The sequence below is a fragment of the Apium graveolens genome, chromosome 2 (assembly GCF_009905375.1).
Source record: "Apium graveolens cultivar Ventura chromosome 2, ASM990537v1, whole genome shotgun sequence".
Lineage (NCBI taxonomy): Eukaryota > Viridiplantae > Streptophyta > Magnoliopsida > Apiales > Apiaceae > Apium > Apium graveolens.
Window position 1 is genome coordinate 40,807,517 of NC_133648.1, and position 26,971 is coordinate 40,834,487.

The window sequence follows — 26,971 nt, forward strand, 5'->3', positions numbered from 1 at the left end:
TAGTTGAATATGTGAATAATACACATCACTGAAAATGTAAAAACCGATGTCTATGCTAATAAAAAACAACAGGCATATTGTGTTCTTTTGTACCCAAAACTGATGTATATACAACTCAATAACATTAGGCAAAGCAATTCCAAACTGATGTTAAATCAAATAAACAACAGTTTTGAACCGATGTCTTTGATTTTAACATAAATTATATACTTTAGACAACGGTTCAAAACCGATGTCTTTGACCTTAAGAAAAATTATATACTTTTTACATCGGTTACTAACTGATGTGTAAAATGTGTTTTAACATCGGTTGAATGAACAACCGTTGTAAAGTATAGACATCGGCTAAAAATCGATGTCTATGTTAATCTTTAACATCAGTTTTTAAACGGGGGTGATGTTAATAGTCTTAGTAAACATCATTTTTTAGAAAAAAACTGATGTGGAAAGCTATGTTTTACATCGGCTAAAAACCGATGTCAAAGGGGGAGACCTTTCTTTACACCGACGAAGACATTGGTCAGGATTTTTTTTACATCGGCTAATAACCGATGTATATTCCAGTTTTTTACGTAGTGGGATTTTTCAAAGATAGTATCAGAGTTTAGGTTCTTTTTTGTAGAAAATCAACTTAGGTTGAACTGCGAGGTTGGTAGATATTATGATGTGTACTTTGTTAAAAGCTTTGTTAGGTCGTGAATTGTTTTATATGTATTCAACTCTTGTGATTTTCGTAAACTACGTTTTTATCTGTTCCATGTGAACTCTATTTATATTTGTATTTGGTGTTGTGGATCCTATTTGTTTAAAACATGAAATTTAGTATTATTTGACTGAATTTTAACTCCATCTATTATTTGATTTTAAATTCCGAATCTTAGAGTTTTTGGTTCTATCGAGATCAATTTTTTTATGTGTCTTTTTACTGTTAACGAAAGTTTGAATGTATGGTTGTTTAGTCCGAGAGCGTTTATTTACTATATAGTCTGAGGTAATTAGATTTTGATAGTGAAGCATAATTTTAAAATAGATTAGTTAGTTTAACATTTGGGAAGGTGAAGGTTTAGGTTAATATTGTGGTATAGTTAATCGATTTGGAAATTGATAGATCTTTAAAGATGAAAAAGTAACATTAGCGTGATAATAAGCTAAGAGGAGTACTAGTTGCATTGGATTTACAAGCAGGACAAATTTATGAATTTAAATTGTATTAGGAATTATATAGTGAGTATTATTTAGTTCTTAAATAATTTTTAAAGATGTTTCCTAAAGAGTTATTAAGTTTGTCACTTTAATTTAAGATGAAGTTTAGATTTGTATAAATTGTAATAGTGCTGACTTGTGAAAAATGGTTACAATGAATACGATCATAAAGATATTGTCTCTAAGTTATATTTAAATTTATTTTGATTATTAATGGGGTATTTTGAAAACTTTATTTATAGTTGGGTATATTAATAATGAGAATATTTTATAAAGTATTTTTAGGTTTGTTAAGTTGGTTGCTTTAACGATTGTAGAGAGGTCTTTAAACTAAGAAACTTATTTAAATAGGGTTTGCTAGGAGCTAATTTAAGTGATATTAAAACTTTGTTTAAATTTTAAAAAATTTGTTATTATTAAATTCATATGATGAATAACTTTGAATTTTGATAGTTGTCCTCTTACTTTGTTTTGTTTTGTTAACATTGTTAAGTAATGATTTTAGTAATTACTAGTATATAACTGTGTAATACACAGTTGTTTTTATCATTATATGTTGTAAATTCTAATTTTAATATGTTGCTGACAGGATTCGAACCCTATACCTCTTAAATAACACTATTTTTTTTATAATTTTAATATGTTACTAGCAGGATTCAAACCTTATATCTCTTAAATATTACTAATTTTTAAGAATAAATCTAACTATTCTGGTAGATTTGATCTGACGACTCTGGATTGAATGATCAATGACCAACAACCAAATTTTTAATGTTTCATCTTTAATATAATAATATAGATTAATGTACTATAATCACTCTTATGAATATTTATTTTATACATGTTCCGCTTCATGTTACTAATGTTGGGATCAATACAATGATTTATAAAATTATGATACTTTCAAAAATAGATTTATATATGTATTTTTTTTGTCAAATATTATCTTAAACTTAATATATATGTACATTATACATAATTGATCAGGTATAATGTGTGTTCATTTTTTGCCTAAGTGCCACTATTTGTGTAACAAAATAAAATTTGATAAGATAAATATGATGGGACAATAAGTACAGGGGAAGAAAATATATTTTAAATGAAGAGAGAATGAAAGATACTCGTACCTGGAATGAGTCTAAAATATTAAATCACTACTTAGCTCCAAATCAACCTCCAAACCAATCTATAATATCAACACAAATATAATTTATAAACGCCAAACTCTAAAACCCACTAAAAAGTAAGCTAACAAAATTATAATATTTTATACAGTTACCACAACTAATACTGATTATCACCATCTCATGCTAGAGTAGTATAAACATATAACTAACAAATAATCTGAATAATATACAAGCTGGTTCACAAAATATAAAAGATATTTTATTAATTTATAAAAGTAATGTAGAAAACTTTAAATATATGACTTTATAAAAGTAGACAAACTTAAATTATACATTAATTTAACACATTAAATTGTAACAACAATTTAAGAAAATGATAAAAATAAATATAGTATGCTCTCTATCTATGAACTCATACCGACAATATTTATCAAATCCACCTCTCACACATTTATTAATTAATAACATATTGGTAAAAAAAGTAACAAATATGTTATGAGGAAAATATAATAAGATTAATAAATGTAAACAATTTATAATTTTAGATAAATAAACAACCAATTGTTAATTACTTAACTTATTTAACAAAATATTTTGACTACATATCTCCTGTAAAATAAAATACTATGCATATCATTAGTCCTAAAAATACATAGTTTGTCAATTTTATTAAATCTCAATAAACTAAATCTTGTGAAAATAGATTTTATTTTACAAATACTTTTACATATCAACAAACTAGCACAATATAACATGATAATTATTGTAAATAACTCACACACATAACTAGTAATTAATAATTAACAAAACTAGCCAGATATTAATAATATTAAAATTTATCATATCATCCGGTTAATAAAATGTAAAAACCTGAGAATCATATAATTTATTAAACCAACCAAATGACATACAGATTATAAACAAAAACAACAGGGAACATGACTAATTAGATTACTACTAATTAAACATCTTGTAGCCAGTACAAATAACAATTAATCAATTAAATCAATTAAACATGCATTAAACAATAACCTAACATAATATATAAACACATAAACAAATAATATAATAATTTGATAAAACTTACCTGAATTTAGAACCTGATATAATATGTAAAAAATGTGTACAAATAGTTATAAACCTGAAAATAAAATGACTAATATTAGTATACAATATAAATAATAATCATCTTAAATTACATAATCAAATTTTAAATAAACGGATGTACACTTCTCTGAAAGTTTTGGCCGACCTAGCTATCTTTCTCCTCCTCTTGATCTTTAATAACCCAAAAATATATTTCTCCTTCTCTTAATCTTTAATAACCCAATATTTTAACAGTTAGCTCTTCTCTCACCTTCTTACACATGTAGATCCAAAGCTTCCTTTCTTATGCACCAACTCTTCTATCTCACTCATAAGTTATATAATACAACTATTTTTCATTTTGTTAGCTGTCGCTCTAAGATGAGTTTTTTTTGTGTGAAAGCACTAACAGGGTGACTCTGTTTATATAATAAGTAGCTCAACAAACTATTAAACTATCACCCGGTTTGACTCATATTCAAATTTTAAACAACTAAAAGATAGCTTACAAAATTCAAATTTTTAACAGCCTATTATCTACATAAAATATTATCCATAATTTTGAATTCTAAAATCAATTAATAAATATTTACTAAGTTATTGCACCAACAATGTACCAAATAAAATATGGGGTATTATATTCTTCCCTCCTTCAAATAATTTCGTCCTCGAAATTCTCGTGAAGTACCTGATTCGAAGAGGTACGGATATTTTGCGCGAACTGAATCCTCGATTTCCCAAGTAGCTTCCCGAACATCATGATTTTTCCATAAAACTTTAACAAAAGGGATCGTGTTCATGCGCAACACTCTCTCCTCCCTCGCCAATATAGCTTCAGCTTCTTCTTCACAAGATAAATCTTCACGAAATGCATCTAAGGGATATTGAACAACATGATTAGGATGATATACATACTTCCTCATAATCGATGCATGAAACACATTGTGCCCCTGTGACAATTGTGGCGGTAAAGCAACTCTATATGCCACAGCTCCAACCCTCTCAAGAATCTCAAAAGGTCCTATATACCTCGGACTTAGCTTACCCTTCTGACCAAATTGCTGAATGCCTCTCTGAGGAGATACCTTAAGGAAGACCTTGTCTCCTACTTTAAATTCATATTCTCGCCTACCCTTATCAGCATAACTCTTCTGCCTAGATCGAGCTTGTTCAAGTCTTTCTCGAGCAACTGCTACCTTATCTGTAGTGACTTGGACTAGATCGGGACCTTCTAAAAGCTTCTCTCCTACTTCATTCCAACAAATAGGTGTTCTACACTTGCGCCCTTATAGTGCCTCAAAAGGAGCCATACCAATGCAGCTCTGCCAACTGTTATTATAAGAAAATTCAACCAAAGGCAAATAGTCATCCCAATTTCCATACCACTTTAATGCACATGCTCGCAACATGTCCTCCAAGGTCTGAATTGTCCTTTCTGACTGCCCATCCGACTGAGTATGAAAAGTTGTGCTATAGTTCAACTTGGTGCCCCATGCCTTTTGAAATCCTTTCCAAAATCTTGAAGTGAATCTGGGATCTCTGTCGGACACAATCGAAACTGGAATCCCGTGTAGTCTAACAATCTCATTCCTGTATAATAGCGCTAAGCTCTCCAAGTTCATGTTCTCACGGATTGCCAAAAAGTGAGCAGATTTAGTGAGTCTTTCTACAATCACCCATATCGCATCATGTTTCTTAAAAGTCTTAGGCAGTCCTATGATAAAATCCATGCAAATATTCTTCCACTTCCAAGTAGGTAACTCCAATGATTGTAATAAGCCACTTGGCCTCTGGTGCTCAATCTTCACCTGTTGACAAGTCAAACACTTCGAAACAAAATCGGTAATATCTCGTTTCATGCCGCTCCACCAAAAGTGTTCCTTTAAATCTCGATACATCTTTGTCTCACCTGGATGAATAGAAAATGGTGATCTATGAGCCTCTTCCATCAATTCCTCCCTGAGTTCCTTGTTAGCAGGCACACATAGACGATTATACATCCATAGAATGCCATGATCATTAAAATGAAATCCTGGTTGCTTTTCAGGATCAATATTCTGGACAAAAGACCACAATTCTCCATCTCCATCCTGAGCTACCTTAATCCTAGTGATAAGACTAGGCTCGACATGCAAACTTGCTACCATACCAACTGTATTCTGATGATAAAACTCCAAACCAAATTTCTCAATTTCACGTTGAAGAGGTTGTTGTTGCGTCACCAAAGCGGCCAAATTTCCAAAATCTTTCCTGCTTAAAGCATCTGCAACCTTATTAGCCTTGCCGGGATGATACTGAATGCTCACATCATAGTCTTTCAATAATTCAATCCATCGTCTTTGCCTCATATTAAGCTCCTTCTGCGTGAATATGTACTTCAAACTCTTGTGGTCAGTAAAGATCTCACACTTATCACCATACAAATAGTGTCTCCATATCTTCAATACAAAAATGACGGCTGCAAGCTCTAAGTCATGTGTCGGATAATTCACCTCATGAGGCTTTAATTGTCTTGAAGAGTAGGTAATCACATTTCCATGTTGCATCAATACACAGCCAAGTCCCTTCTTCGAAGCATCGCTATAAATCACATAGCCTCCCAATCCTGATGGTAGTGTCAATACTGGTGATGTCACAAGTCTCTTCTTCAATTCTTGAAAACTAGTCTCACACTCATCGGTCCACATGAACTTGTTGCTTTTTCAAGTCAACTGTGTCAATGGCATCGCAATTGTCGAAAAGCCTTCTACAAATCGGCGATAGTAGCCCGCGAGTCCCAAGAAACTCCTCACTTCCGTCGCAGTGCTAGGTCTTGGCCAATTGGTAATAGCCTCAACCTTGGCTGGATCCACCTTGATTCCATCTGCTGATACAATATGTCCCAAAAATGCAACTTGATCAGGCCAAAATTCACACTTCTTGTATTTTGCATACAATTTGTTATTCCGTAGTGTTTCCAACACAATTCAAAGATGCTCTTCATGTTCCTCCCTTGACTTTGAATACACCAATATATCATCAATAAACACAATCAAAAACTTGTCCAGAAAATCCTTGAATACCCTGTTCATTAGGTCCATGAAAACTGCAGGTGCATTTGTCAATCCAAAAGACATAACAAGAAACTCGTAGTGTCCGTAACGAATCCTGAATGCTGTCTTCGGAATATCACTTGCCTTCACTCTTAGTTGATGGTAACCTGACCGTAGATCAATCTTCGAAAAGTATTTTACTCCTTGAAGCTGATCAAATAAGTCATCGATCCTCGGTAATGGATATCTATTCTTCACTGTGATTTGGTTCAACTCTCGATAATCAATATAGAGTATCATCGAACCATCCTTCTTCTTCACAAATAGAACTAGTGCTCCCCAAGGCGAAACACTGGGTCTAATAAAACCCTTATCAAGTAACTCCTCCAGCTGTTCTTTCAGCTCTTGTAGCTCTAACGAAGCCATTCTATAAGGTGCCTTAGAAATAGGTTGTGCATCTGGTAATAAATCGATAGAAAATTCCACCTCTCTTTTTGGAGGAAGACCTTCCAAATCGTCGGGAAATACATCTGAAAACTCACGAACAACAAGAACATCTTCTAAGTCTGGCTGCACCTTGGACGTGTCAATCACATGAGCCAAAAATCCTTCACATCCTTGAGCAATCATCTTCTTAGCCTTGATGGCCGAAATGAATTTTCCACAACCACTAGGCTTAGAACCCTGAAACACGAACTCGGGCGAATTGGAGTCACCAAAAATTATTCTTTTTCCTGGACAATCAATTGTAGCTTTGTGTCGCTCCAGCCAATCCATCCCCAGTATGATATCAAAGTCCCTCATCTGAATAGGTAAGAGATCTACAAGTAGTTCTCTATCATCTACTCTAACTACACAATCAAGATACTGAGAATTTACAAGTATAGTTACACCCATAGGAGTGCCAATAGAAAAATCCGATATAAGTGCAGTGGATGCAATGTCTAAGTGTTTAGCATAAGATGTAGAGACAAATGAATATGTAGCTCCAGTATCAAATAAGACTATGCATATCCATTACCGATAGAAAGTGATCCTGAAATGGTACCTGGAGTACTTGCAGCATCTTTTGCAGTGATGGAAAACACAAGACCGGAAGTCTTCTGGTTGCTTTTCTCTCCCTGATCCTTACGATCCCAAGGCTTCTTTGGTGGCATCTGACAGTCTCGAATAGTGTGACCCTTCTTTCCACAATTGAAGCATGCTCTAGTAGCCCAATAGCAAGTGCTTCCTCCATGCATCTTTTCACAATGCTCACACTTAGATGCTTCCTTATTTCCAGTTTGGTTGAAAGACCTCTTTTGCTCATTTCCTTGATTTCCATTCTTTTGCTGAAAATTCCGAGTATTATACCTCTGGTCATTTGGTTTGAATCCACCTGAAGAACCACCATTTTTCTGAAATCCATGTCGACGCTCGGAAAAGTCATCTTCTCTTTTTCTTTTCTGATTTTGCATGTCTCGTTTCTTGAGAAAGTCAGCCTGATGAAGCTCTTGATCTCTGGCACTGTCAACCAAGGTGTCCATAGATGTATAGCGGTTAGAGATAATATGGTTGCGGATGGAATTCTTCAATGCCCACTTAAACTTCATGATTTTATCCGCTTCTGACCCAGCCACAGATCTTGCATAACCAGCTAACCTCTGAAATCTGACTTGAAAGTCTGCCACCGACTCATCATCTCTCTGAGTAATACTCTGATACTCCCTTACATATTCCTCACGTATGCTGACTGGAAAATACCTCTGGTCAAACTGAGTTTTGAATACCTGCCAAGTAAGAGTATTTTCATAGCCAGGTGCATGCGACGCTACCACAGACTTCCACCAAGTATTAGCATCCCCCTCAAGACGATAAGTAGCAAATCGAGCCTTTTCCACCTCTGAACACTCCAAGACCCTGAAAATTTTCTCCATGTGATCTATCCAAGCTTCAGCATCCATGGGAGTCTTGGCCTCCTTAAAATAATTGGGTCTTTGCTTCATAAAATGATCAAACATAGTTTGACCATCTCGATCTTGCCCGTTAGCAGTGGGATTCTGTCCACGTTGAACTTCCCGCAACATCTCCATAAAAGTACTCCTATCCATAACAATCTGCTGATTATCATTCCCCCCAGTATTTCGACTACTGCTACCTCTTGCCATCCTGCACAAAATTTTATGAGTGCACAGACACATATATCATAAAATCATATCCAAAATCTTAAATCTACCCGTATGGAGTCAACCCAAAACTCACAGGTCAAATCCTAAAGGACAGTCTACAGAAACTATAACTTAAGCTCTGATACCAACGTTGTAAGACCCCACTTAAACAAGTAGATGTTGCACAAGCTAAGTCTTATTTATTAATGAAAGCAAAACAAGCTAAACATAATTTATTAAATTAATAAAAGTTCAAAATCTTCAAAATAAAGTTCTCTAACAAGATCCAAAATAATATGGAATAAAACATGTCCTTGACTTTATTTTCAACTAGATAACAAGCTAAAATCTGGGCAGCACTCATCACACCCTCGCTTTACCCCCGACTACCTGTGGAAAGAAATAAATATGAGTGAGGCAAATGCCCAGTACGAATATATCATTAAAAGGTAAAGCAAAAGAATATATTTAATTTTAATAATTAGCCAAGAAGATGAGTAATATGACAGTAATTATTTAGAAGCAAGGAACCAACTAATCCAAACAAAATCAAAGAAATGGCTGAGAACAAGTAAGGTAGGTACTAATAAGGGCATCTTATAAAACATCTGCTCGCTAGTAAACACCAAGCAAAACACAGTGCAAACAGTTCCTTCTCCGGTTATCCACAAGAAGGATAAAATGAAATGTATAAAATATTTCCCAAACAAACAAAATGATCATGATCTTAATCATGCCTCATACCCCAGAGACATGCTCGTATACTCACAACACTGATACGAGTTAGTGCCGAGATCACCAAAGACTGCAAAAACTCCATGTGCCTCGTCTGTGATTTACCCACACAGATAAGTTTAAGAGCCCATAACAAATGGTTACAAAATGTTTCCAATAATATTAAAAATAAAAGTTGCATGTGACAAATCAAGTATACTGATAGGCAACATAGATCAAAAGTGGTTAAGCAACAACATGGATCAAAGATGGCTGAGCAAAAATTAACAAGTGTACATATACGCTTAACAAAATAAAATTTGATAAGATAAATATGATGGGACAATAAGTACAGGGGAAGAAAATATATTTTAAATGAAGAGAGAATGAAAGATACTCGTACCTGGAATGAGTCTAAAATATTAAATCACTACTTAGCTCCAAATCAACCTCCAAACCAATCTATAATATCAACACAAATATAATTTATAAACGCCAAACTCTAAAACCCACTAAAAAGTAAGCTAACAAAATTATAATATTTTATACAGCTACCACAACTAATACTGATTATCACCATCTCATGCTAGAGTAGTATAAACATATAACTAACAAATAATCTGAATAATATACAAGCTGGTTCACAAAATATAAAATATATTTTATTAATTTATAAAAGTAATATAGAAAACTTTAAATATATGACTTTATAAAAGTAGACAAACTTAAATTATACATTAATTTAACACATTAAATTGTAACAACAATTTAAGAAAATGATAAAAATAAATATAGCATGCTCTCTGTCTATCAACACATACCGACAATATTTATCAAATCCACCTCTCACACATTTATTAATTAATAACATATTGGTAAAAAAAAGTAACAAATATGTTATGAGGAAAATATAATAAGATTAACAAATGTAAACAATTTATAATTTTAGATAAACAAACAACCAATTGTTAATTACTTAACTTATTTAACAAAATATTTTGACTACATATCTCCTGTAAAATAAAATACTATGCATATCATTAGTCCTACAAATACATAGTTTGTCAATTTTAATAAATCTCAATAAACTAAATCTTGTGAAAATAGATTTTATTTTACAAATACTTTTACATATCAACAAACTAGCACAATATAACATGATAATTATTGTAAACAACTCACACACATAACTAGTAATTAATAATTAACAAAACTAGCCAGATATTAATAATATTAAAATTTATCATATCATCCGGTTAATAAAATGTAAAAACCTGAGAATCATATAATTTATTAAACCAACCAAATGACATACAGATTATAAACAAAAATAACAGGGAACATGACTAATTAGAGTACTACTAATTAAATATCTTGTAGCAGTACAAATAACAATTAATCAATTAAATCAATTAAACATGCATTAAACAATAACCTAACACAATATATAAACACATAAACAAATAATATAATAATTTGATAAAACTTACCTAAATTTAGAGCCTGATATATTATGTACAAAATGTGTACAAATAGTTATAAACCTGAAAATATAATGACTAATATTAGTATACAATATAAATAATAATCATCTTAAATTACATAATCAAATTTTAAATAAACCTCTGAAGATGTACACTTTTCTGAAAGTTTTGGCCGACCTAGCTATCTTTCTCCTCCTCTTGATCTTTAATAACCCAAAAATCTATTTCTCCTTCTCTTAATCTTTAATAACCCAATATTTTAACAGTGACACTCCAGTTAGTTCTTCTCTAACCTTCTTCCACATGTAGATCCAAAGCTTCATTTCTCATGCACCAACTCTTCTATCTCACTCATAAGTTATATAATACAACTATTTTTCCATTTTGTTAGCTGTCGCTCTAAGATAAGTTTTTTTTGTGTGAAAGCACTAACAGACTCTGTTTATATATGACTCTGTTTATATAATAAGTAGCTCAACAAACTATTAAACTATCACCCGATTTGACTCATATTCAAATTTTAAACAACTAAAAGATAGCTTACAAAATTCAAATTTTTAACAGCCTATTATCTACATAAAATATTATCCATAATTTTGAATTTTAAAATCAATTAATAAATATTTACTAAGTTATTGCACCAACAATGTACCAAATAAAATATGGGGTATTATATTAAAAGATATTTATTAAGTGTGCGCATGAAATTGTTATATTCAGAATGGTTTAAATATTTATATAATTTATCATAGTTAAAAGTGAGTGATATTTACACCGCACTTAACATTCATTAATTTTTGATAATTATATAATAATGTAGGTGACTTTATATTTACTAAATGGCAATTTGGATCGCTTGAATGTCTTTGATTTCATTTTTCATAACAAGAATTTTTAAATTTTGTGTGTTAAACAATGAGGAAATAAATCATCTATTCAAATGTTTTTAGTATATTATTTGTTTGGGTATTTTGTTAATATATCCCACTTTAAATATCCATTTATAATTTTATTTATAAACATATCCTATTTTCAAAATTTTTGACAATTTTTAGTTTGCCATGCTTAACTTCACTATTTAACATTTTTGTATGACATATGTAACCTTTAAACTTAACTTCTTAAATATTATATTTTTAAATGTTACTATACTTATTTTGAAATTATCCAAAGGTAGAATACTTAATTATTTAGTTCAAGTTATAACATATTCTTTTCATGAAACTTTTTAATAATGTCTAACACTATTTATTTTAATTGTGTCTGATTGTTTGAACTAAAAATTATTAATATCATTCTCCTCATCAAAGTAAATATATAGATGTTCATTATCACGTGAAAAATCTAGTCAAAATAAAAAAAGTTTCAAAAATAATTAACATAACTATGGAACAAAATCAACAATCCAAACAAATTAATTCAACTATCTACTTCCACTCTAACCTTAGAGCCTATGGGACCAGCACCACGCGTAGTTTTGTTATGCCAGGTTGCTTACACTTGCTGCAACATCTTGCTTTTTCTCATCATAAGCCTTTCTCCTATTTTTTCTAGGTCTGCCTTGTTTTCTAATCAGCAAAGGTGGGACAATAATTGCTTCAGGATACATAAACAAATAAAATGACTATTAGTTATTCTAACAAATTGCTTATATGATTTAATATAATAACCCTTTAATATAAATACCTCTTCCCAATCATCAGGACCTTCCAAATGTACCATCTCTGATGTAGATACATCTTATAAATAAAAATTAATAATTTTTGCGAAAATTAAATAAAATAATTCCAACAGTAACCAACAGTTCTAATCAGAAAACAACACAAGAAGCCGGAATAATTAACCGAAAAAACAGAGTAACAGCCGCGAAGCCACAACCATCTCCACCCTGAACCACACACACTACACAGTACACGCACACACAAATAAACACACACACACAACACGATACACACATGCACACAGATAAACACACACACACATACCACACGATACACACACGCACACAGATGAATACACACACGAGGACCCGATGCGCAAACAGCTGCACATGCGCCACCACCTCGCCGGAGCGGTGAAGGGCGGCGACCACAACAAAGCAACATCAGAAGAGGATTTACCAAAAAATGGAGGCAATCGAAAGGATGGGAAAAGAAGAACACATGGAGAGATTAGGAGAATTAATGAAGAGAAAAAACTATCGAGAGAGAAGTGTGAGAGAGAGGAACCAAGAGAGAGGTAAGATACGCATGAGAGAGAGAGCAGGAGATGGGAAAGAAAGAGTATACTTATCCGATTAATTACTCCAAAAAATTTGTATTTGCACCGACATGAACCAATTTAACGAAGAACTAGGGGTAAAAATTAATCCCGTAATTTACCAAAACTGTTTTAAAATATCATAAATAATTCAAAGTTACTAAAAATAAATTTTTATAATTTCCAACTCATTTTTGAATCACACTGTATACCCGTAATTAATAATTTTAACGAGCCAATTACGGGTAAATATAATTCCGACACTTACCAAAATAATCTTAAAATTCTCGAAATATTCCGAACTTAATAACATATGAATTTCGTATTTTTTGAAGAATTATGAAATTAAACACTGATTTTACAATTAAATGCAAGCAGAAAATCATTTAAAGATAAATAATCAATAAAATATTGGTTTCTAAATTTTATAAACTCCTAAAAATAATAAATAAAATTATGAAGCAATAAAAATGATTTTAGAGATAATCCGGGCATTTATGAAAATAAATCTTAAATAAAATCAATTTTAAATATAAAACAAAACAACGCAGCTCAATAACTAATTACCCAAATGATTCTCGATCATCAATAATCACATATAATTAATAACAAAACAATAGCCCACTGACAGAATCCACACAGATAGTTTATTCACTGAATTATTCAATAAATACACATTTAAATAATGTGAATATATACGAGTCGTTATACCGCATCTTTTTATTTTAATTTCTCAAATTTATTTGTAATTATTCACATATGTTTTTTTTAATATTTTGGTTTTAGAAACTGAATAAATAAAAATATTTCAATTCGGTTTTCGGTTTGGTTTATAAGTAAGTTCGGTTCAGTATGGTAAGAAAAAAATATGCTATTCGGTTTTCGGTTAATTCGGTTCGGTTCGATTTCTGACCGAACCAGCTGAATGCTCAACCCTAGTTACACACCTAATTTGTAAGTTACAAATCAAGGTTGATCTTGAATCTCTGTTATAATTAACAAAAGGCAATTATATTATTAAATCGATTAGGAATTTTATATTTTACAAAAGAAAATAATAAGTAAACAATAAAGAAATATTTCGGGCGTTGGCCCTTTATATCACAATTTGAAACAAAATGGCCCGAAATCTCATAATTAGGAAAAATGGTCATTTATATCATGAAACAACACATCTTTAATTTGCGTTTTTACAAAATGCATTTTTGAATTGGGTTTCAATAAATTAACAATATCCAAAATAGAACAAAATTGAAAAAATAAATAAATAAACAATAAAATGCATGTAAAGAATGCGTTAGTAAGGAAACACATGACTTGGATGCGTGGGTTTAGAGAGCAACGCATAAAAATAATGTGTTTATAGTGTTAGAAAAATAGAAATAGCAGTACGTTTGATTCGAACCTGCAACCCTCTGCGCGTTGAGTTCTTAATTGCACCGCATAACCACTGAACCAACGACACAATCCATGTAAAACTATAAACACAATTTTTATATCCGTTTCTCTGTGATACAAAGGGCCATTAATTCATGTTGTGATATTTTGGGCATTTTACTCTAAAATTATGAGATTAAGGGCCACTTTATAAAAAAATAACTGGCAGGTAAAGGCGGGAGTAGACACCTAACATAAAAAATTGTGGCGGGTCATATTACGTGATCACTTAAAACACATCTCTAGTTTATTAACTTATCTCTAAAATGTTGAGAATATTTTAGTCAATTTAAGTAAACAAATATATAAATTAATTATATGTATATGAGTTATATTAGAGTTACAATTTAACCTTGGGACATTTTTATAATTACTAAATAAAAAGGGATATATTTGTAAAGTAACATAAGTTTGGGATACATTATACGAATCCCTAATTTTTTTTCCAACCTGATTAGATTGACAGTTTAGGATTTATCCTGGCTGTATTATGTTCAAATTAATGAAAACTGCTTTTTTGTTTGTAAAAACATTTGTGAGTACAAACACAAAAACATAAAACTTTCATTCAGATTTGTTTTTAGAAAAATATGATTTAAAGAAGTATTAAAAAGCGTGCCAAAAAGTAATGTATAAAATTTAATATGAAGGAATTATATTCTATATGTCAGGAATATGTTGTGAACTTGATGATAAGTTAAACAAATCACCTTAGTAGATTTAACTTAGTGAATTTTGTAGCACTCAACAGATGATCTAATATAGTCCCGACGGATAAACCTTATAGTCCCGACGGATCACAGATTAACATCCATCGAGTGAGTAGCTTATATAATAATAAGAATTGTAGCACATTTCTGCAAACAACTTTGTGTAGATTCTGTAGGAGTATATGAGTCATGTTAACTACTAGTGGATATGCAGAATAGGTTGATTAATTGTAAATATGAGATGTCTTGTAATTTTGTATAAGTGAAATGGATTCAAGTGACAAATAGCTACCCGACGGATGATCAACAAAGCTACTCGACGAATGACAAATATGTACCCGATAGATGATCAAATTCCAATATCTGTTGACAGTGACAACACAGTCACATGTGTTGGGTGTTTGCAAATGGAATGTAGCATCCTGTTAAGTAGGAATTTGAGAACAAAGAAGCATTACCATTTCCATGCAATTGTGAAGATATTCAAAGATGCTGGAATAGAGTAGTGAAGCAGCATGGAGTTAGAATAGATATGTTTTATTTTATTATCTTGTCCTATTGTCATCTAAACTTGGTGATATATAAACCAAGTGTAGCTAGTAGAATATTCAACTAAGCAAACACATTTTAAAGAGAGATAGAAAAAGCTGTACTTGTCAAGAATTTCTCTGTAGTTTGTTTATTCTACTTATAAAGCAGCTGTGAATCATTCTAAGCTACACAGAGTTCTCAAACTGATATATATATATATATATGGTGGATACATTCAAATCCACCAGAAAGTTTTAAAAGCTTGTGCTTTTATTACTTTGTGTTTTGATTTATGTAACTCTTTCATTCCGCACTCTGCAAATCAAATACTTATATATATTCAGTTAGAACAGTTTTTAAAATCTTGAAAAAGTAGCCAGAATTACATTCAACCCCCTTCTGTAATTCTTGTTGTATTGTTAGGGAATAATAAGTAGTATCAGAGCAAGTCTTGAAGTACAAAGAGTGTAAAGATCACAACAAACAGCAAGATGAATAAGAAGGATGTTGGAGTCAAAATTCCATTTCTGGACAAAGATAATTATCACCACTGGAAGGTGAAAATGCACCTACATCTTCTTTCCAAAGATGAGGCCTATGTGGATTGTATAGAGAGAGGTCCTCATGTACCAATAAGAGCTGCAACTGGCAATGAACCATCTATTCCTAAACCTAGGCATGAATGGTCACATCCTGATATTGAGCAAGTCAGGAAAGATAAGAAGGCCATGAACATTTTGTTCAATGGATTTGATGGTGATATGTTTGATAACATCATTAAATGTAAAATAGCCAAAGAGGTTTGGGACACATTCTAGATTAATTGTGATGGTATTGAGCAAGTAAGGGAGAACAAGATGCAGCTACTGATTCAGCAATATGAGCATTTCCACTGTGAAGAAAGTGAGTCTCTGTAACACCCCAAAATCCGGGGTCGGGGATTCGGTTGTCACGAGTTCCATTTCTCTTAATAATACTTAACCTTAACAATCAACCAACTACAGCGTACTGTGACCCCACAATATACACACACATACCACAAGTTATAGTCTCGGAGATGAATTCCAAAAATAACACAAGTCATTTTACTCCACAATTATAAACCATTTCACCTCAAAAGGGTTTCTGAATAATTTACATATTCTTTTCCATTATTACAATTCATAATATACATAAGTCTGGTTCATCAATAGTTGAAAGCCTAGCCTATTGGTAGTTCCTACCTCAGCTACGGTGGCATCAACGCTTCCAGAAAACTGCGGAACGTTTCCTAACCGCTTGCGAATTGGAAGCTTGGTCTTGTTCATCTTTTCTATCTGTTGTTGTGTGATAAAAGAAGAAAGCAAGGGTGAGCAACAAGCCCACCGAAATAGTATGTATAATAATTTACAATATATGAGCATTCGCATAGTACTCAAGAAAGTCTTGGTTAAGAAGAAATGAACCAAGTTGATATATTAACGCGACCAAGTCGCAAAATATTCAGTATATATATACATACTTTTCAAAATCTTTGAAATACTCTGCCATGCATAATACACACATAGTTCCAGTTTATAACTGTATAAAAATATCGTTGCAAGGTGATCTCATATATCTAACCTTGTCTCAATGTTTTTCTGAAAACCTTTGTCATTCATAAGATAGTCATTAACTAGATATAAGTTGAAAATATGAAGTTACAAGATACTCCAATATACTTATATCTTTTCCGAATACTACTTGAACTACCACCGTTCAAGGTGTAATCAGTTCATCCCATAGATGAAGCAACACGACGAAACTTGAATAGAATCAATCTTTGAAATATCATCAAAATGAAATGAAGTTACGAGATAATTCATTTGATGAAAACATCATTTTGAAAACTCGACCCTGCCAACACTTAACAATCGCCCAGCCGTAGCCTTTCTATCGAAGTGCTCTGGGTAGTGTTGCAGAAATATCCAATTGGATGATGAACTCATTACGGGAGTTTGTCGCGCCAGGAAGACCATTTACGATGATCAGTCGCAGTAGTGCAACCCTACCATTTTCTACATGTAGAGGAGAACAGTCGGATTTACTTGTCAACCGAACCCTGGACTCCTAAGGAATGGACCGTCTTAGCGGAACTTCCAGGCCATTTGGGCCAATAAATAAGGCTGGGCCGGCGCCACTCGACCACTTACGCCACTCCTAGTTCAGATGAAATCCATGACTCTGAAACGTAAAACTCGTCTCCCCTTTCCCCAAGTAGGAACTTGTTGATACGACTCCACCAAGAAGTCGCATCTAGTTGGAAAAAAAAAACTCACCGATATTTCCCAGGCGATGCTTGTTAATGGATTAACTTATTCCAAGAATTTTACTTCCCGAGTGTTGGGTAAGTAATCAAAAACTCTTTTATCAAAACAGCAACCTTGTTGCGAATATAAGAATACATCATGGAGCCGGATCCCTCAGATTTTTTTTGAGCGAGTATTTAAATCCCCTTCGAAAGGAAGATCTTAAATTTGAAAATGAGTTTTAGGATCCACTCTAACTGTTAAAATCATTTTGAAGACTCGAAAATATTTTTAAGAATGTTTGGAGTAATGCTGATTTAATAAAATAAATCAGTCCCGATATATTAGAAAATATATGAATATTATTATTTAAATAATATTCCCACAAGGATAATCCTTATAAAAATAATTGAAGTAGAAGTTTTAAAACTTATACTTGAAATGAATAATAAATAACCAAAGATATACTTATACGAAAGTACGATCTTTATTTGAATAATCGAAAATAAGTTTGATTATCGAAACATTATTCTTTAATAAAATAAAGAATATTATTTAATAAAAGAAGAGGAGTCATAAGTCCTCGAATGAATATTCAAAATAATATTCATTTAATAAAATAAACGGAGTCATAAGTCCTCGAATGAATATTCAAAATAATATTCAATTAATAAAATAAACGGAGTCATAAGTCCTCGAATGAATATTCAAAATAATATTCATTTAATAAAATAATCGGAGTCATAAGTCCTCAAATGAATATTCAAAATAACATTCATTTAATAAAATAAACAGAGTCATAAGTCCTCGAATGAATATTCAAAATAATATTCATTAAATAAAATAAAGTTATTGAATAAACCTTATTTGATTAATAGTTTTAAAAACTATATCTATATATATATATATAAATATATATATATATATTATACTCGGGAACATCGACTCCCGGTTTAGAAAATGTTCACCTTTGGGTCCCCTATACCAAGGGTATACGCAACTACTGCTTATCTCTACCATAGGTATTATGCAACTTATAAGCATTGGAATCAACAGTTAGATATCAATATTATGAAACAGGCATGCATATAAACCATATCAGCATGCTCCCATATATCACAAGATTTTGCTAATAACAATCATGCATCTATCACAAGATAATGCATATACATATATACATCACCACAATATTATAACGGGTAGAAAACTTGCCTGAGTCTTCCCGGATAGACTTAAGGTTAGAGTGGGTCCGATAACCTATGAACAACAACATAAGCCGGAATTAAACCAGGGTCGCTTAAGAAACTAGACTTTAACCAATTGAACCCTAACGTTTGCTTATGGTCATTTCTACGCTTAACAAATCACATAAGTCGTTCGAGTACCCTGGGCTCCACCATTTTTAATAAATTAACCGTTATGAATTTTAAGGCGATGCTTTCTCGAATACCCTACCAACTGCCTAGTCCACTTTACATAATTTTTTCATACTCCAATTAGTCATTTAAGGGCCTTAACCAAGGTTTCAAAGTAAGGCGAGGGGTAATGGTTCGTTCGCGAAACGCCGTTACTTAAAACGGTCGTTTCTCCTAAACCGTACATCGGATTCAAGCGAACCACATATCAAAACGAAGCTCGTAACATGAACTATCTAATCATCGTAATGGTCAAAACCTAACAGTGAGTTCTCGGGTACTGATGTTAAGAACAAAAACAGTCTAAAGTAAATCGGGCATTACGACGGCTATGTTTACGCGATTACCAAATTTTATACTACTCCAAATCAACCACAATTCAACCATACAACCAAACTCCATCCATAAATTACTACAACAGCCCCAACACCTCAAGTTCTCCCATTTATATTATTCTCAAACATGAACTAAAACTATTCTTAAGTTCATTAACTAATAACCAAGATTTACAACTCCAAAAATATCACAAAACCAACTAATCTCTACATATTCAATCACCATGATTCTCATGAACTATACTACTCATAATAAGCTCTTAATATTCAATAACAATGCTAGGTTAAGATATTATACCTTCCTTGGTGAGTAAGAGTAACTAAGGAGCTTGGAATCACCCTTGAAAGTCCTTACCAAAGCTTAATCTAACAAAAAACACAAGATCAAACAATTTAAATTTCTTGAAAACACTATTCACTCTCTTCTTAAATGATTTATTGAAAGAGATTGTGAAGGAATTTGGAGCTTAAACTCCTAGGATAGCCATAACTAATCATAAGGAACCTTGGATAATTACCTTGCAATTTAACAATGGTTGGATCTTGGATTTTGAAATTTTCTTCTTTGAAAAACAAGAAAAGCCGAGAGCTTCCTCTTGAAATGGGAAAGTGAAGTTTTGTGTTATGATTTGCTTGGCTTGGTTGATATCCTTTTGTTTGTTTAATTAACTTTTTACCATGGTAAAGAATGAATTGTTCACAATCAACCAACCAATCTCTCCTTTTTGTCATGCTTAAGTCACCATGCTTATGTCATCTTCCCACACTTGTCTTCTTCTTGTTGGTGTGATGACATCATCCTCCACTAACCCCTTTGATTAACTCCTAATTACTTGGCTAATGATCGCTGATCTGTTATACGGTCCGCTTAACTTTCGTTCTTGTTTATCGTTTGAGGGATCATACCCGGGATCTTATTACTTGGGTTTCCTTAACCTTTCTCAATACATTATATTCCTTTTATGATCCTCTCTTATAATCCTTGAATTTAAATCCTTTTAATCCTGTTACCTTATACTCAATTCTTTCGTTATCTGGTGGATTTTTGGGGAAAATCAAAGTGTTCGAATTTGGATTCTGACGATCTTTACATACACTTATATCCCATACAGAGTACAAATAAGATCTCAGAATAACAATAGAAGAACCCCTACATAGTGTGGCATGAAAAGTTTTCTTATTCAGCATAGTCAGCAAAACACTATTCATAAGGGTTACAAAAAGTTCAATAATTTTGGGGTTATTACAGTCTCCCCTCGACGGAATCAGATAAAAATGAATAGGGATACTTTCTTAGCATTGCACTTTCTAATTCTCAAGTTAATTTTCCCACATTGTGGTTCTACCATCAAACTCTGACTAGTTTAATAACCCTTCTCCCAAGCACTTGTTCCTTCTCAATCTATAACCTTTCCCGGTTGCTCAATATAGGTTACGTCTGGTTGCATGTCTATGCGCTCATATGCCCCTATTTGTCTGGCATCCGAATTATACTTCCTTAACATTGATACGTGGAACACGTTATGAATTTGCTACAGGTTCGGGGTAGGGCTAGCTCATATGCTAACTTCCCAACACGTCTTAATACCTCAAAGGGTCCAACAATTCGAGGGCTTAGCTTTCCTTTCTTTTGGAACCTCATCCATCCTTTCCCAGGGAATACCTATAACAACACTAGGTCCCCTACTTCCTAACGTATGTCCTTTCATGTCGAATCAACATACTTCTTATGTCCATCTCGGGCTAATACCAGCCGTCCTCTGATTAGGTCTATTATATCCTTGGTCCTTTGGACCACTGCTGGTCCGAGCATCTTGCGCTCTGCAATCTTCATCCTAACATAAGGGAGATCGACATTGTCTTCCCTCAAGGATCTCATAAGGCGATACCTCGATACTGACATACGATCGATTATCGTAAGAAAACTTAATCCGCGTTAAGTGATCATTCCAAATTTCTTTCAAGTCTGTTGTACAGACTCTCATGATCTCATCTAAATCTACAGCTTTTGCTTCTCAATACCCATTCTTTTCCAGTTCGTAATCGTTACTATCTTTCGTACCAAATTTTATACTGATTACACTTTTGCTCGTTAGCGTTCTATAACCTTTTAATAATCACGTCAACCTTAGTATCACGAACGCGTTAGAATTGGAATACCACCATACTTGGTACCACTTCATCTCTAGCTGCCTCCATCTCTGAAAGCTTGGTCCTTCATATAGAAGTAAAAGAATTTATTGAGGGATCACTATGATCATGAACACTTGTTACATTGCATAGTTAGTACAGAAGGTGGCCAGCCTTTAGTACTTGACAAGCAATTAAACAATAGATGGTATCCTACTCGGCTTCTATCACACGGATAGATAGTCATTCGGCAATACTGCCCCTTCTGGAAGGGTTGTTCTTCTCAGCTTATACAAAATGAAAAGGAGAGAAAAGAACGAATTGAAGAGAATTATATATGAAAAAAAATACTGCCACAAATATCTGGCTTGGAATCTACCTCTGAACTATGGAGGTTTGTCATAGGAGAACAAAATATATGTATCTATATCAATATCCAATATTATGGCATCGCATTTCACATACGTAAATATTTTTGCTATTCCGTCCATCATTTTTATGGACCCATGCTCTTCCTCGAGCTTATACACAATCACCTTTGAACTCCCTCGACATCGAAAATCGAATCTGGGGTCTCATTCTAGATATCATCGTTACTAAAATCCTATGCTTGCACCCAACCTTCCTTGTATAGTAATACGACTCTCTATTGATAAGAAGGAATAAGTATTCAATAGGTAGATAATCTACTTAATCAGTCTATTCAACGATAAATTATACATCACCATAACCCGATTAGGGGTACTTAATCTCAACATCCATTACACTACAACTCTGACGGTTGTAATCGGCTCATTATTCAAAGAATCGTTGCTGCATTACTATGGTCCACCACTGACCTACTGTCATCATTCATTTTCCTTAGAATCTTAATAGCTAACCCTACGGAGTCCATACCTGTCGTATCAAATTCTTCTAAGGAGTTAACATAATCACCATTCATAATTCATGAAGAACACTCCAGATGCTGACGTACTTTTATGACATGAAGCAGATTAAATTGCAGAAGAGTTTCAATCAAAGCAACGATAGCAGGTTAATACCATTCTTAATCATATGCCTTCAATAGAAGACTTAACTCAAAGGTTCATTTAGTCCTTTTTGAAACATGGTCCTGGATTATTCTCAAGATAGGACCTTCTAAGATAGATAGCCCGCTCACGGTGATTACATGAATTAAATCTTTACCAAACTACTATTATGGTTGGGTATTGCACAGTCATCAGAAGGAATGTCAATCTTCCAAACCATAATACAACCTTCATGGCTTCAACCATCATCACTGTATTCCTCTGGCACGAGCGCCTATAATTATCCTCTTACCTTTGAAGTATCGGCCACCTCATTGGACTTTCCTGATAGTGATAGTTCCTTATAATCAATGTCTTTTGAACAATCTTCAACTAAATTTTCTATCTCATTTCCAACCACTGCTTGTGTGAAAATGCTCTTCCTTAAGCTCTGGTGAGAAAAAAAATCACCATTTTTCCATAAGTTATTTCCTTAGTCTTTAGATGTGAACATTGCCATGACTAACTCTCGATCATACTTAGGACGTCTCTTATCTTGGGTCCTTCTTGTTTTCACCAATCTCGACCCTCATTGGATCGATCTATACTTTCTTATGGTTCAACACGTGCCCCACCTGGTATTATTATAATTACGTCATATTTCCTTTATCAAAATTTATATTCTTGAGAACTTTGAATATTACCTTTCTCCTTGTAAAACCTCTAAGGTTATCCATAAATCCTTCATCAGGTACACCCTAGGACAGGGCATATCAAGATACCATTTACTAATACCAGAATCATTGTCTATATACTTCTGAAAACTTTCTCCACTGATCTTTAAAGATTGTTGTTTCCTTAATCCTTCATTCCATACTATCAAAACTCATACTGTCCCTATTAAGGGTGAAATGCCAACCTTTATGCATTCCCCTAGGGTTCATCTCAAGTTATCGAAGTTATATCCTTAATTCCACCTTTAAAAAGGTACTTGCATCCTTCCATGGATAAATCAAGTCATATATCCTTGATAGATTATCTTATTCAATCATTCCCACCCAGATAGTCTATACCAATTTCACAATAGCATCCTTATTCAAACTGATGTCAACACATATGGCCTTCAAAAGATAACAATGGTTACCCGCTTTTCTTTCCTAGTTTGGTAATGACAACAGGGATGTCCTGGAAGATATTGGTCGTGTTCAACGTGAACTTCTTCTTAATAAATCCTTATTTACTTTTGTTGTTTATCTCAACAGTCATCTCAATGTTGGGATATCTTTCATACCTGGTGTCTCCCTTTCTGGGTATCATGCCCCCGGTCTTCACTTCACATTCTTGAAGGTCACTTCCTTCATCTAATTTTCCTAATTTCTTACTTTCTTGTCTCCTCAGTCTATCCGCGTCTCATTGTTTATCCTTCGAACTATATCAAGGTTTCCTCGAATTCTCCCAACTTAAAGGGGTACAATATATATATCTCTTATGCCTTTAACCATCAACTTTAACTCATGGTGAATCACCCTTATCCTGATGATTACATACTTTTCTATTTCTATTGCTACGAGTCTTTAGGGTTTCCTCATACCCAACTCCCTTATCATTCCTCAAACTTTATTGTCTTTATTTTCCTTTCCACTTCAGTTTCTTTTATTTTTGTTTCTATTACAACTATTTCATGAACCAACACCACATAAGCATTGATTTCAAACATCCCGTCATTCTGGATTCGTGTCCTTCAGACGAACCTTGACGACTTTTACAACCTAGATTCATGATTCATCATACTTGTCCGCCTTTGATCTGGCTCTAAAGCTTTTACACTATCTCTATAACCTTGGGAAGTACTTTCCCGAAAACAATTGACTAAACTTTAATCATTTTATTATAACCTCTGGCTTCGTGCCTTTCTTGGTCTTTCACCAGCGGGTGGTCTCTCTCTTAGGAGGGTAAGTGACAAAAACAGTCTTTTGTGATTCGTCAATCATTTAGAATCTCAAATGATTCCTCTATTTCCTTTAGCCAGGCTCTTGCCTCGACTGGGTCAGCTATTTCCTTGGAACTCTTAGAGCTTAGCGACTTAAAGGTCCTGAAAGAATTTCACACCACATTATTTCCTCCAGATGGTGGTTAGAGGTAAAAGTATAAGTTTTGTTTTAGGCAGGTCCATGGATTGCCTAATAGGAGTACCATCCTGGTTCTTCCTATCTTGCTCGACTTCTGTTTTCTCAGTCTAAATATATCTTCCTACTCCCCATAATTGGGGTCATCTTTTAATTTAAAATCCTCATTTTCCACTTCATTATATTCTGGGTTCCTTATATCTTAATTGCGACCTCCCTGATTATCACATTCAAGGTTTGCCCCTAATCTTATTCCTCGTTGGGCATAATGCTTGGAAAAATTTTAAGAATCTCTGGATATTTGTCTCACTTACTTTGCTTAAGTCTTTCCCTCATTCAGTCCTTGCATGATTGCAAATTATGAATTCTCAAGTTCTATAAACTTCATGACACTCTCTTAAGTGTTAATAGTGCAAATAACAATATGAACTTATCACAAACAAACTGATCTGAACTGAAATTAACGAATATATACATAACCATTTGTTCGAGGGTACAACAACTGAACATATTAAAGAGAATTACATCATTTGATCTGATCGCTTCTATCCCAAAAGTACTACCATAAATAATCATCTAGTCATTAAAACTAATCATTCATAACTTAGGCTAATCCTCCAAAAGTGGTGCTACATGAAACCCTTGTCTGATCGCTCTGGCTCTGCACACTACCATGGATCAAGAAATGCGGGCATGCACGACATCCCTAATCTGCTCCATCACAGAGGTGATGAGGTCTAAGATAGTCGTAAGTAGAGCTGGATCAACCTGACCCTCAAGATGGCCTCTAGCTGTAATTCGGGTGGTAGCCTCAATCCTGTCCATGCTATAAGTTAATCCTGCCGGAAGTACCCCGCCCTCAATTCTTGGTGCAGTAAGTCGGTCCAACAGATCACTTCTAACATTACGGGCCTCAGACAGGCCACCCAAAGTCATATGATAATTGGCGATAAGAGAAGCCTGAGTGGTAGCATCTAGAAGTCCATGGGGTGCAGGTGGTGCAGACCCAGGAGATCCAAATGGATAACCAAGCACGGTATCAGGTGACAATGGTGCTAGAGATAAAGGTGGCATTTCCTCAGTAGGTGTTAGGCTCTGTACAAGGGAGGGAACAGGAATTGGTGGAACCTCATGGATGTCTACAGGAACCTCTGGAAGAGGGTCTGATACTGGTATAATTGGTGTCATGGAAGGCCCCACTCCTTCTTCCCTCATTATCCTTTGTGCCCTTGGTAACTCTTCATCCTCTAGTGCCACCCTCGCGGCCATTCTAGCTCTGGTAGTCGCCCTGACTACGGTCATCAATTCCTCGGCGATCCTCTCTTCATTCTCGTCAGGATCCTCCACGAGATCCTCCTCAACAACAATCCCTTCTGGGATAACATCCTCAACCGCAACATTCTCAATATGAATCTCATCCGGTCCCTCATTAGGGTACTCTATTGGATTCACAATTTGATCTCCAATATATAATAAAGCATCCTCATGGTGATGCTCCTGAACCTCAGGGTTCGGTGCCCCGCTACCCTATACGAGAACGAACTATGTTACTATCATAATATTTACAAGGGTTCCCATAAGGGTTTTAACTGTCAGTACTACATTAGGTAGCCCGACTATGAACTTGGCAAGAGTTCTTATTATCTTAGTGAACTTATTATCTTAACGTCACATCATCTCTAAGGTTTATAACGCTTAGCTCTGATACCATTTCTGTAACACCCCCAAATCCAGGGTCGGGGATTTGGGTTATCACGAGTTCCATTTCCCTTAATAATACATAACCTTAACAATTAACCAACTGCTGCGTACTGTGACCCCACAATATACACACACATACCACAAGTTATAGTCTCAGAGATGAATACCAAATATAACACAAGTCATTTTACTCCACAATTATAAACCATTTCACCTCAAAAGGGTTTCTGAATAATTTACATATTCTTTGCCATTAT

General features: G+C 33.7%; 1 pseudogene; it reads right to left on the reverse strand.

The window, feature by feature from the left end:
- Positions 1–3,322: 3,322 nt before the first annotated feature.
- LOC141688844 (uncharacterized) lies at positions 3,323–8,595 on the reverse strand (annotated as a pseudogene).
- Between the last annotated feature and the right edge of the window lie 18,376 nt (positions 8,596–26,971).